The sequence below is a fragment of the Rhinolophus sinicus genome, chromosome 3 (assembly GCF_057876585.1).
Source record: "Rhinolophus sinicus isolate RSI-liver-muscle chromosome 3, RSI-T2T, whole genome shotgun sequence".
Classification (NCBI taxonomy): domain Eukaryota; kingdom Metazoa; phylum Chordata; class Mammalia; order Chiroptera; family Rhinolophidae; genus Rhinolophus; species Rhinolophus sinicus.
This window is the reverse complement of record NC_142503.1, coordinates 15,320,506-15,331,232: the sequence shown is the minus strand read 5'-3', so window position 1 is coordinate 15,331,232 and position 10,727 is coordinate 15,320,506. Positions and strand designations below refer to the sequence as shown.

At 38.6% G+C, this 10,727-nt stretch overlaps 1 protein-coding gene across 5 annotated transcripts in view; it reads left to right on the top strand.

The window, feature by feature from the left end:
* Window positions 1–8,962: 8,962 nt before the first annotated feature.
* CDH12 (cadherin 12) overlaps window positions 8,963–10,727 on the top strand; it is an 887,545-nt gene continuing 885,780 nt past the window's right edge. For all 5 annotated transcript variants that reach the window (XM_074329053.2, XM_088796454.1, XM_074329054.2 and 2 more), the window contains exon 1: window positions 8,963–9,175. The gene's annotated coding sequence lies outside the window, so the exon portion shown is untranslated. The remainder of the gene's footprint in view (window positions 9,176–10,727) is intronic.

Here is a 10,727-nt window from a genome sequence, read left to right as displayed (position 1 = left end):
GCCTTGGGACTTGGTTTAGCCCTCCTGACACAATGCTCAGTGGATTATACCATTAAATAAGGGAACTGACCTCCCCACTGCCTTCATATGCTTTTTATTTTAAATATAACCTTATCTAAGATTAGCTATTGTTGGGTTGCAACCTTGGGAACTTCCCTGGTGAAATATGATATGGGAGACTCACTCAGAGGTCCAGAAGGCACTGAAGAGGCAGCTTTCCAGATTGGTAGGTGGCAGATTTAATAAGCAAGGGGACTTAAAAGGCTTGCTTGGGCAGCCCCAAGATGAGTAGGTCTCCACACCCACCCACCAGAAATCTTATAAGTCTATAGAGAGGTCTTACCTGTGTTCATTCACATGTACCATCCAGATGGCCTCAACAACACATACTCTCTCAAAGCTGCTTCGTACAAAATGGCTCCCACTGTGGGAACTATGGGCAGAAAGCTCTTTCCAAGCACAGGGGAAGGGTCTCTTATTTCTGGGTCAGCTCTCAGGTCAACAAGAGATCACATTCTCTCTATGACCTCCTCCCTTTAACTGTTTGTGGGCTTCTTTAGACTGGAGTCACTTTAGATTTGTTTAATTCTATCATTCAGAGTCAGTTTGAATGGCTCCTGCAGGAGCAAATAAGTGACGTACACAGCCAAAGACCAAATTGATGCAGGTTTCTCACAATATATGTTTGACCTCATACACCAATAGTCAGGAAATTAAATCTGGGAGTAACCGATGATTTTGGAAATATCACAACTTCTTTTTATTTCTTTTTGATTCCCCCCCAACTTATATATAGTTATATAAAAATATGGTTTGCCCTTTTTCAATCATTCTATTTCAGTGGAAGACATTTGACCATAAAACCTAATATTACAATAAACTAAAAGTATATACTTTTTATTTAGATATCTTTTTAAAGAGGAAAATAGTAAAGACAAATATATGATGTTACCAGCCCAATCAAAAAATAAATGGACTATGAAAATATATATAGAGAGAAGAGATTAAAATTATTGAAATGGAAAACTGGATATTGATATAAAATTCATTTTAGTATTTTATATTGGTACCTCCAATTTTGAGTATTTATACTTCTAGAGAATAAGATACTAGAGACACATTATGAAAGCTACTATTCAGGGAATAAGTATATTTTGTTTTAAAATCAATATGGTATCTCTAAGGGAGCAATGTTATCAAACTAAGCAATTGTTCAAAACCACAGAACATATATTTTAATAAAAATTTAGCTTTAAAGATATTTGATAGAAAAACATATAAAATATAATTTAACTTAAAATATAATTTCTTATATCAAATGTTTCTATAAGATTTGGTTGCAAAATTTAAATCTTTTAAATTTATGACAGATGTAACATACAGGGAAACAGAAATATAAAGGTGTCAAATATAAAAATATTCTGAATTTTTGATTTATGATGTACTCCTAAACTATTAACATATGCTTGAATTTCTAGAGTACATATTTTCTAATAGCAGTGAAATCCACTGCATTTCATATATTTATTTCATAATTTGTTTACACTATTAATTTGTTGTTGTTAATGTTATTATTCTTACCATGAAGTTGACATCCCGGTGTATAATTTATCATGGGCTGCCAAAACATTTTTGTTATTTAAATTTTCTTTCTAAAAATGAATAATAAATGTGATATGTAGATGATGTATTATAGAATCGTACTCATCTTTTTCCCCCCAGTTTAAACCCACCTATATTTTATGGTCTTCTCAAAAATCTCAGAACATATTAGTGTTGCTCATATTTATTGTTTCTTATTTTCACATAATCATTAATCCTCATGATTGTCTTTCAAATATACCTGACCAGAGTTTTTCCCATTGCGGGGAGTAACAGGTGGTAGGAAAGTGAGAGTTGGGATTTTACTGACTGATGGAAGCTCACAGGCTAAGAACAAAGTATTATCAGGAGATGCTAAATCAAATAACTCAGTTTGGGCAGGTGTCATTTTGAAAAAAAAAAAAAGCAAAAACACAAAGGCATTAGAATGAGATTCACTGAGTATGAATTGTGATTCTGAATCCTGACACTGTCCGTCAGTGTGACCTTGAACAAAGGATATTTCTCCTCTGAGCCTCAGTTATACCATCTATAAGTTGGCAATTATAAATGTCTTCTTACATTATTGTGTGTGGCCTTTAAATTAGAAAATATTTGTGTCACAAATATAGTCTTTAAAAATTAATTTATTCCATATAATGCTGAGTACCATGTAAATTTCTAATCAAGACAATTAACATTACTGAAGTAGGTCTGATTTCTACCTGTTTGCAAGCCTGGTGAGCCTGAAGTTCACTGTTTTATGACAAAGCCATCTGCTAGTTGCATCTTTTCCTTTTCAAATATTACCTTTCTTCCTCCAGTTCTTAATGCAGATGCATTTATAATCTTGGAACAAAATGGCATTTCATTGTGAGAATACTTAGTTTTGTACATAGATAGTGGTGATATGTAGTTGCTGTAAAATTTCTGAGGACCAAAGACTTTTTCTTTAGTCCTCAGAGATTATAGTGTTTACTGTTTTTGCATTCACTATTTACCCCTAAGACAGCAATATACATTGTGGAATTCAACATTTATTTGTTCAATGATTATTAAAATATTAGTCAATTCATGGGGGAAAATGTCATTTTTTAATAATCAGGATTTTTTTCCACCATTGAAATCAAGAATTATCAAGTTACTATATTTATATTTTGTATTCATGTAGCAATAAAGAAATATTAGAGGCAAGCATTAGAGCTTAGCGATCATGAAAATGAGCTCTAGAGTTTAGCTTCCAGGATTCAAATCCCGAATCCATGGATTATATGTATGACCGTTATGTTATTTAATTTTTCTATGACTTTGTTTCCTCATTTTAAGCTGGAGAAAATATCACCTCCACATGTGCTATGAAAATATAAGTGATACAGTTAATCCTATGCCTGGCATCTAGTAAGTGCTCAGTAAACATTAGCATATTTATTATTAGTAGCAGATATCATAGTGTTTTATTATTGTTATTGGATGACTAGTCAAATCTCTTATTGTCTGGTATACTCTTTGGCAGTCACTTCTGTTCACTTGTTTGGAATCATTAGCTCGATCCAGACAACCAGGGTCTTTTGCCTTATTCTAAATCCCAAAATACTCATCACAGTTCTGTAAATTTATCTTCTTCCTTTGCCCTTTATTGTTGACATAACTGTTATCCTAGGATACCAGATGATAGTTTACACTTTCTGGAACTTTCTGATTTCAGTTGCTGCTGAGAGGGACAGGTCCATGTGGCTGTGATCCACGGTTCAAGGTGAATCCCTTAAGAGAGCTCAGCTTGCTTGTCTTTGCTTACTACCCTTGGGCTCCTTTTACATGGAAAACAATGGTGGGAGTCACTGTGCCTATATGTGTCAATATTATAAAAAATAGAGGAACTCTATGTCAATAAGAGAAGTGAGTTCCTGGAGTTTTGATTGGAAAATTATTGGAAGTATTCTGTATACTTCTCCAGAAATCTCATTGTTGTCAAGCCATGTTACTCACAGTAGCCACTTTGATGCAGCTGGTTCTGGAGCTCATCTGGTATATAAACTCTGTGCACACGTGCCTTTGACCCATCCTCTGCCTGAAGAAGAATACAAGCAATGCTGCAAATCTCCAAGATATAAAACACTGACTACTCTGATTTTATTCTTCTCTCTACTGTCTACATCCATAGTTCAATAAAATACTCTCAATTATACTCATGCAATTTCATATATATATATATAATGTTTTGAAATCATTTCAATTTAAGAATAAGCATTATATGCAATGGCAAAGTGAAGATGAAGAAAATACGATCCTTACTGTAGATGTGCAAACTACCTGGTAGGTGACCTCATCTTTTTGTTGTTTTAAGCTCAGAAGCGAATGTAGTAAATTGTATTTGTCACGCGAGGTGTCATGCAGGGTCTCAGCTCCCGCTCCCCACATAAGAACACAGGATATGGTGAGGCCAATAAAGGAACACCCATGGAGCCATAGGTAGGGGAGTCATACCACTATGGTCTCACTGGAGGCTGGGTTCACTGGACGTGCGACCTACTGTCCGTTTTTCTGCCAACCAACTGACTCTCTGACTTCCCTCGACTCTCCTTGACTCCCCAACATACCCACGACAGTTATATTAGTGGTTAATTTTTCAATGGTTACAGCTGAAGGCCAACTAGCCACAGCTGATGGCCATCTATTACCCGAGCCAGCACCCCTCCACGTGAGGCCGAGAGCCTGGAAACTGCTCTCTGGGACTCTGTCCCCACAGTATTATTTTTCAGACCAGTGACTGGATCTTCCCATGCTTCTCTTCCTCTAGGAAGGTTATGCATCTCTGTCACACTGACATCACCCTTAGCTATGTGTCTGTGACTTTCTTTGGTTAAGGAAATATAAACAGAAGCAATGTTCATCACTTCTGAGAAAAAGTTATTGTGGTTTGAATGATAATCTCCTGGTTCCTATGTCTCCTTTCCCTTTCCTGTGACATTGGATAGGTCCCATTAGCCTGGACAAGTCCTGGATTAAAGTTGTGAAGCAAAGATACAATCAACCAATGATAGACATGTCCAGGAGACAGAGGTAATCTTTAAGAGATGGCTACAAACATCCAGGGAGAAAAGATGAAAGCCTGAATGCATGCAATGACAACTGTGAATAAAATAAATGATAAAATGATGATGCCTTTAACGATATGTAGGCAGTCAAGTTGATAGACTTTGTTGACTAGTTGAATGTAGGTGACAATGCTTGAGTTCTGGCCCATATTACATCATGTTTTAATTTTTCACAGCCTTGTGCTGAATTTCAGCATGTTGAATTTTTCAAAGCCTTGTGCTTTGTTTACTATCTTTGTATCTCTCCCTTGCCAACAGAGTAATCTGCCTATAGTATAATTTTGATGATGATTCCTTTTCTGAACAGAATTCCATGGTTCCCATTGGTAAATTATGAAGTTCTATAAACTTAACCTGATCATCTATCACCATTCTTTTTAATATTCATTTCCTACTTTTCAGGACACTCTTTCCTTAAAGAAACTCTACTTGTTTTATTGTTCTACCCCCCAAATCGTTTTTGAGTCACCAGTGAAATGCCTTGCCCCAGTTATCACTTTTGCTTTAGCACTGGTTTTCTTACCTCTAATTACTTTCATTCTACTTAGGTGTTTTAATCGGACAAACTAGGGTCTAGTGTCATAAGATGTGGCTCCCAAAATCTCAGTGGCTTAGAAATAAAAGCTTTATTACCCTCTAAAGCTGCATGTTCATCTTGGGACAGCTAAGACCTCAATAATCTCCTCATCCAACAACCTAGCCCGAGAGCAAAGCTTCTATACGAAGTGGGTACAAACTTATATTTCTTCTTTAGTATTCTGCTTGGAGGTGATAATGTTATTTCCCATTCATGTTTCAAAGCAAGTCATATACCAAGACTGAAGAGGCAAACTACATTCCTCCCTGTGGGGACAGAGCCAGGAGTGCAGTTTCCAGGCTCTCGGCCTCACGTGGAAAGGTGCTGGCTCGGGTAGTAAATGGCCATCGACTGTGATTCAATGGCCATCAGCTGTGGCTAGTTGGCCATCAGCTATAACCAGTGAGCCTCTGGCCATTGATATAACTGCTGTGGCTATGCTAGCAGAAAAATAGGGGCTAGCAAGAAGATGGTGGCTGAGCTAGCAAGAGCGGATTGTAGTTAGCATGGCAGATTGCAGCTAGCAAGTGGGGTTGGTTGTCAGAGAAGTGGATGCAGGTTGCAGATAGTGTGGCTCCTGCTTACTGTGTCTCCAACCCAGCCACCAGCGAGAATATAGTGGTATGACTCCCCTACCTATGGCTCCATGGCTGTTCCTTTTTGGCCTCCCCGTGTCCTGCGTTCTTATGTGGGGAGTGGGACCAGAGACCCCGCCTGACACTTTGCATGACACTCCCCAGGGTAGAACAGCAAAAATCTTTAAAAAACACGTACTGATATTGTGGGGACAGAGCCCCAGAAAGCAGTTTCCAGGCTCTCAGCCTCACATAGAAAGGTGTTGGCTCAGGTAGTAAATGGCCATCAACTGTGATTGGATGGCCATCAGCTGTGGCTAGTTGGCTGTCAGCTGTAACCAGTGAGCCATTGGCCACTAATATAACTGCTGTGGCTATGCTAGCAGAAAAAATAGGAGCTAGCAAGAAGATGGTGGCTGAGCTAGCAAGAGCGGATTGCAGAGAGGCAGATGCCACCAGCGAGAATATAGTGATATGACTCCCCTACTTATGGCTCCGTGGGTGTTCCTTTTTGGCCTCATCGTGTCCTGCGTTCTTATGTGGGGAGCAGTAGCTGAGACCCCGTCTGGCACCCTGCACGACAGATGTAATATACCACATCATCATTTTCAATCTTTCAAATTCCATTGATTTCATTTATCTATATGTATCCACCCATCTTCAAATGTTATTATCTTTCTCAACACTTATCATCTGTACTAATTATCAAACACATCCTATAATGCCCTAGGCAGTGGTTGACAGATATTTCTTAAAGGGACAGATAATAATCATTTTAGGTTTTAAGTCATAGGTCCCTGTGACAACAACTCAACTCTGAAATTGTGGTGCAAAAGCAGTCACAGAAAATATGGAAAGAATAGGTGTGACAGTGCTCCAGTAAAATTTTACTTACAAAAGTAGGTAGATGGTCTACTAGAGCAGTTTACAGACCCCTTTCTTAGAACAATGACTCTCAAACTTGAGTGTGCATTGGAATTACCTGAAGCAGCAATGCAACAGATTTCCGGACACCACTCTTAGAATTTCTGATTCTGTAGGACTCGGGAAGGACTTGAGCATTTACCTTTTCAATAAGTTCCCAGGTGATGCCTTTGCTTCTGTCTGGAGACCACACACTGAAAACCATTGCCCGACAGAACACAATGTTCTGCATTCAAAACTTGTTATTTGTGATCAATAAACAAATTCAAATAAATGAGGGCCCTTTATTATAAAATGCAGACATAAACAATGGTTATGGTTTTCATTTCATTAGCATATTCCTTTCTTCACAAAAGCCAGATGACTACTCATTGCCAGTGAACGCCCTGAGTAAAATTTTATTGGGTACATGAGTGAGTGACAATAAGGTGAGCATTCCCTTTTTTATAGTGACACAGCATACAACACCGTAAATATTACACTCTTCTATGCCTCCCTCACATGATGGACATGTGAAAAAATTGTTTTGTTAGTAAAGTGTCCCCAAGCTGTATCAACTTGTCACAACACACAAAGCTTGGCTACACCAAATGCATCAACCCATTTGTATTACTTCAGTGGAACAGAAAGATTGCAGGAAGACACATTAATTTTATACTTTATTCAACAGTGACATTGAAAAGACATTCTTATTTGTGCAGTTGTTCAAGCTACCATATATATATGGTATTAGATTAAATGATCATCTTAAATAATTGCTGCATTCTTGACACATAAGTGATAAAGTGACTTAGATTCTTGGAGAGAAAAATAAATGATTCCTGATGAACTTGTTTAAGTAAATTTTTATTCAATACATCAGCGGTGAAATTGCTGGAGGTCACTGAGAGGACACAACCACTAGTAGACCAAAGCAGCACGCACAAAATCAGAGGCTCCTCACCCTTGCTGTGTGATTGGACAGTGCATTCTGCCCACACTCCTCATCTTGGGAGCCATTTTCAAGAAAGCAGCATTGAGAAAGGTGTTGCTGAGACCATCAGGACTGTGTAGTGATGGAACACAGTGAGGCCCCTATTTAAACACTTAAAATGTGGTGGGCAGGTGCAGAGATTCCTAAACTAGCCTTGTTTGTTGTAAATTCCCTGGATGATTAAACCTGCCATCTACCTATCTGGAGAGCTGCCTCTTAAGTCCCCTTGCCCTCCATATATGGGACCAGTTTCTAATTTCTCCCAGGGGAACTTTGAAGATTGTGAATCAACACTTACATAAAGAAAGATCATCGTGGATAAAGCACACATTGTAGTTTGTGATTTTGGAGGTAATGGTATTATTATCAATAGAATTACTCTATTATAAAATTAAAAGTTACTATAATGTTCTATAAAGTTGCAAGTAATCACTAACAAATTCCTTCACTAAGAGAAATTAATGTTAATACAAAACTCTCACAACATATACCCAAATTGAATTAATTAGATTAATTTAATATAGTCTGTACACTATTTGGTTCCTCACCTAATCTGGATCAAGGTCAGTCAGCATAGAAACAGGTAAATGAATTAGTAGAAAGTGCTTCCATAAGGTTATTATTACCAATTAGCAGTTGATTCTTGTTCAGATAACGTTTAGAAAGTGAGACAACTTCCAGGTAAAATTGACTTTTCTTTTCCCTGTTCCACAAAATAAAACAATCAAGCTACGTAGTGGAGTGAGGACTAGAATCCAAGCCTCTGGCTTCCCGTCTGATCCTTCTCTGATTTTTCAAGTCCTCAAGAATTTCAACACCAAAGCCTCCGCTGAAAACGAACCCAGATGCTCTCAGTTTATCAGCAGAACCTCCTTCACCCTCGCCTATAGCTATGGAGTTCTTCCGCACATTCCGAGCGTTGTACAATGAACGCTAGGGGGGAAAAAGAACAAACAAGACACATTTCAAATATGGGATTCTATGACTTTTCACAACTCCGCGATGTGTCAAAGGCACGCTGTGTTTTGTTTTGAGGGCGGGGAGATGACTGGGGGAATCCTCGGCCCCCATTGGCTGGCCGCTCGCCGCTGCAGTTGCGCTCCAGCGGCTCCGAGAGCATTATTGATCTGAAGGGTAAATGTGGAGGGAGCCACAGAGAGGGGTCCAGGCGTTTCTGAGAAGACAGGCAGCCTCTTCCAGGAAGAAAGTGGTGTCTGCTGGCTGCCCAGCTGGGAGAACCTTCTGCGAATGATAGGGGACAACATGCAAGACAGTTTGTTGCTACAGTGATTTAAAAGAGAGGGGGGAGAAAAAAAACAGGAGAGAGAGCGAGAGAGAGAGAGAACGAGAGAGAAGGGTCTCACCTTCAGTGCAAGGCTGCGTTGTTGCATCCTGCTGCCGCTGCTGCTGTTTCTGCTGCTGCTCCCGCCGCTGCCGCCGCTGCCATCAGGTTAGGAGGCTTCTTTATATGATTGGGGTTGCATCGTGTTTGATCGCCGCAGGGTGCACGCACCGAAATTCATACATGATTAATAAAGTGTTTCCTGGCGTAGTCAGAAGCTGAATGAGGCTGCATACAGAGCTGGCATCTGAATTAGGAACCGGTGCGTGGTTTTTCTTTGGGAAACTTCCGTTAAGTTCTAACTAAACAAGTCTCTAGTTCAGAGCGAGAGGCTAAATTAAAAGGGGAGGGAAGGAAAGGTCTTAATCACCAATGTACCTTCCTTAGCATGGCTAGATTTTCAAATGAAAGTAATTAGGCGTGCTTGGGGTTCAACTAGTTATTTTATAAATGGCTTTATTGATATCCATTTTTTACGACATAATATTTAATGCTCTTTTTCAAACAGCTTCTGTAAATACCTGTCTCTGCTGATTTTTGTTAAAGTACAAGACCTTCAGCCTCTTCTCCGCTGGTTTTTATTAAGACATGTACATTTTAAAACTTCACTCTTCCTGAAAAAACACAACTGGGAAACAATTTAAATGCTTTAATAGCTAGTCTTTCAGTATACAGCGCTCTGAGTTTCCTACCACAAAACTAATTTGGGAAAAGTGGAAGAGACACATTACCAGAGCTGCTGTGGGTTATATAATATGCATTTCAAAATTATCTTAAGAGTATTAATCGCTCCGTGGTGTATTTAAAAAGTAAGAAATGTGTGCAATATAGAACATAGTAACAAGTCATTTTTCAAAGAGACTTTCAGCATGTTATGTTTTCTTCTTTTAAAACGTTGTTTATTTCTACATGGGAATCAGTGACTTCAGAACCTCTGTGGTTCAGGGAGCTTGATGTATCTCATAGATATATTTCTCTGCCTTTTGTGGAGAAGGGACTGACACACTTTTTGGCAGATTCTGTGACCATTTCATGAGTCTCAATTTCTCACCAGGTATTTTGAGGCTCATTCACAAACTGCTCAGCTAGAAAATTACCTTACATACAGACTGGGGGGGGGGGGGGATTAAATAGAGTAGGTTCTGAAAATGCGTTTACAGATTTTAAATTACACTATGCATCACCAAAACATAAAAATCCAACCATGCCAAGGAGGTTTTAGTTTACTTAATCTTTTCAGCACACCTGATTAGTTTCAAGATTTATAAAATAGTATCCAGACACACAGCTGTCCAGAAATATTGAACCTCATCATTCACTGGCATAGTTTATTCATTAAAATACTATCTTAAACAATTTGAGAATCATATGTTTTTGTTGTTATTTCTAGAAAGGAATTTGACCGAATTGGTTTGTATTATAAATATTTCCATGATTTCAGTAGAAGGTCTCTTCAGAATTGAGAGGCAGATAATCAGTCTTCCTAAGCCATCAGCAGGTGACTGACAAATTGTTTTGGAATGCTCAAGAGCGTAACTACGCACAAAGTAGAAGCTTCCTGCTTAACTAATGTAACTAAGGGGCACATCAGCATGTTCAATAACAAGATCTAGTGACTGTTCCTCCACCTGCTACAGAAACTATTGGAATGAAAACAGGT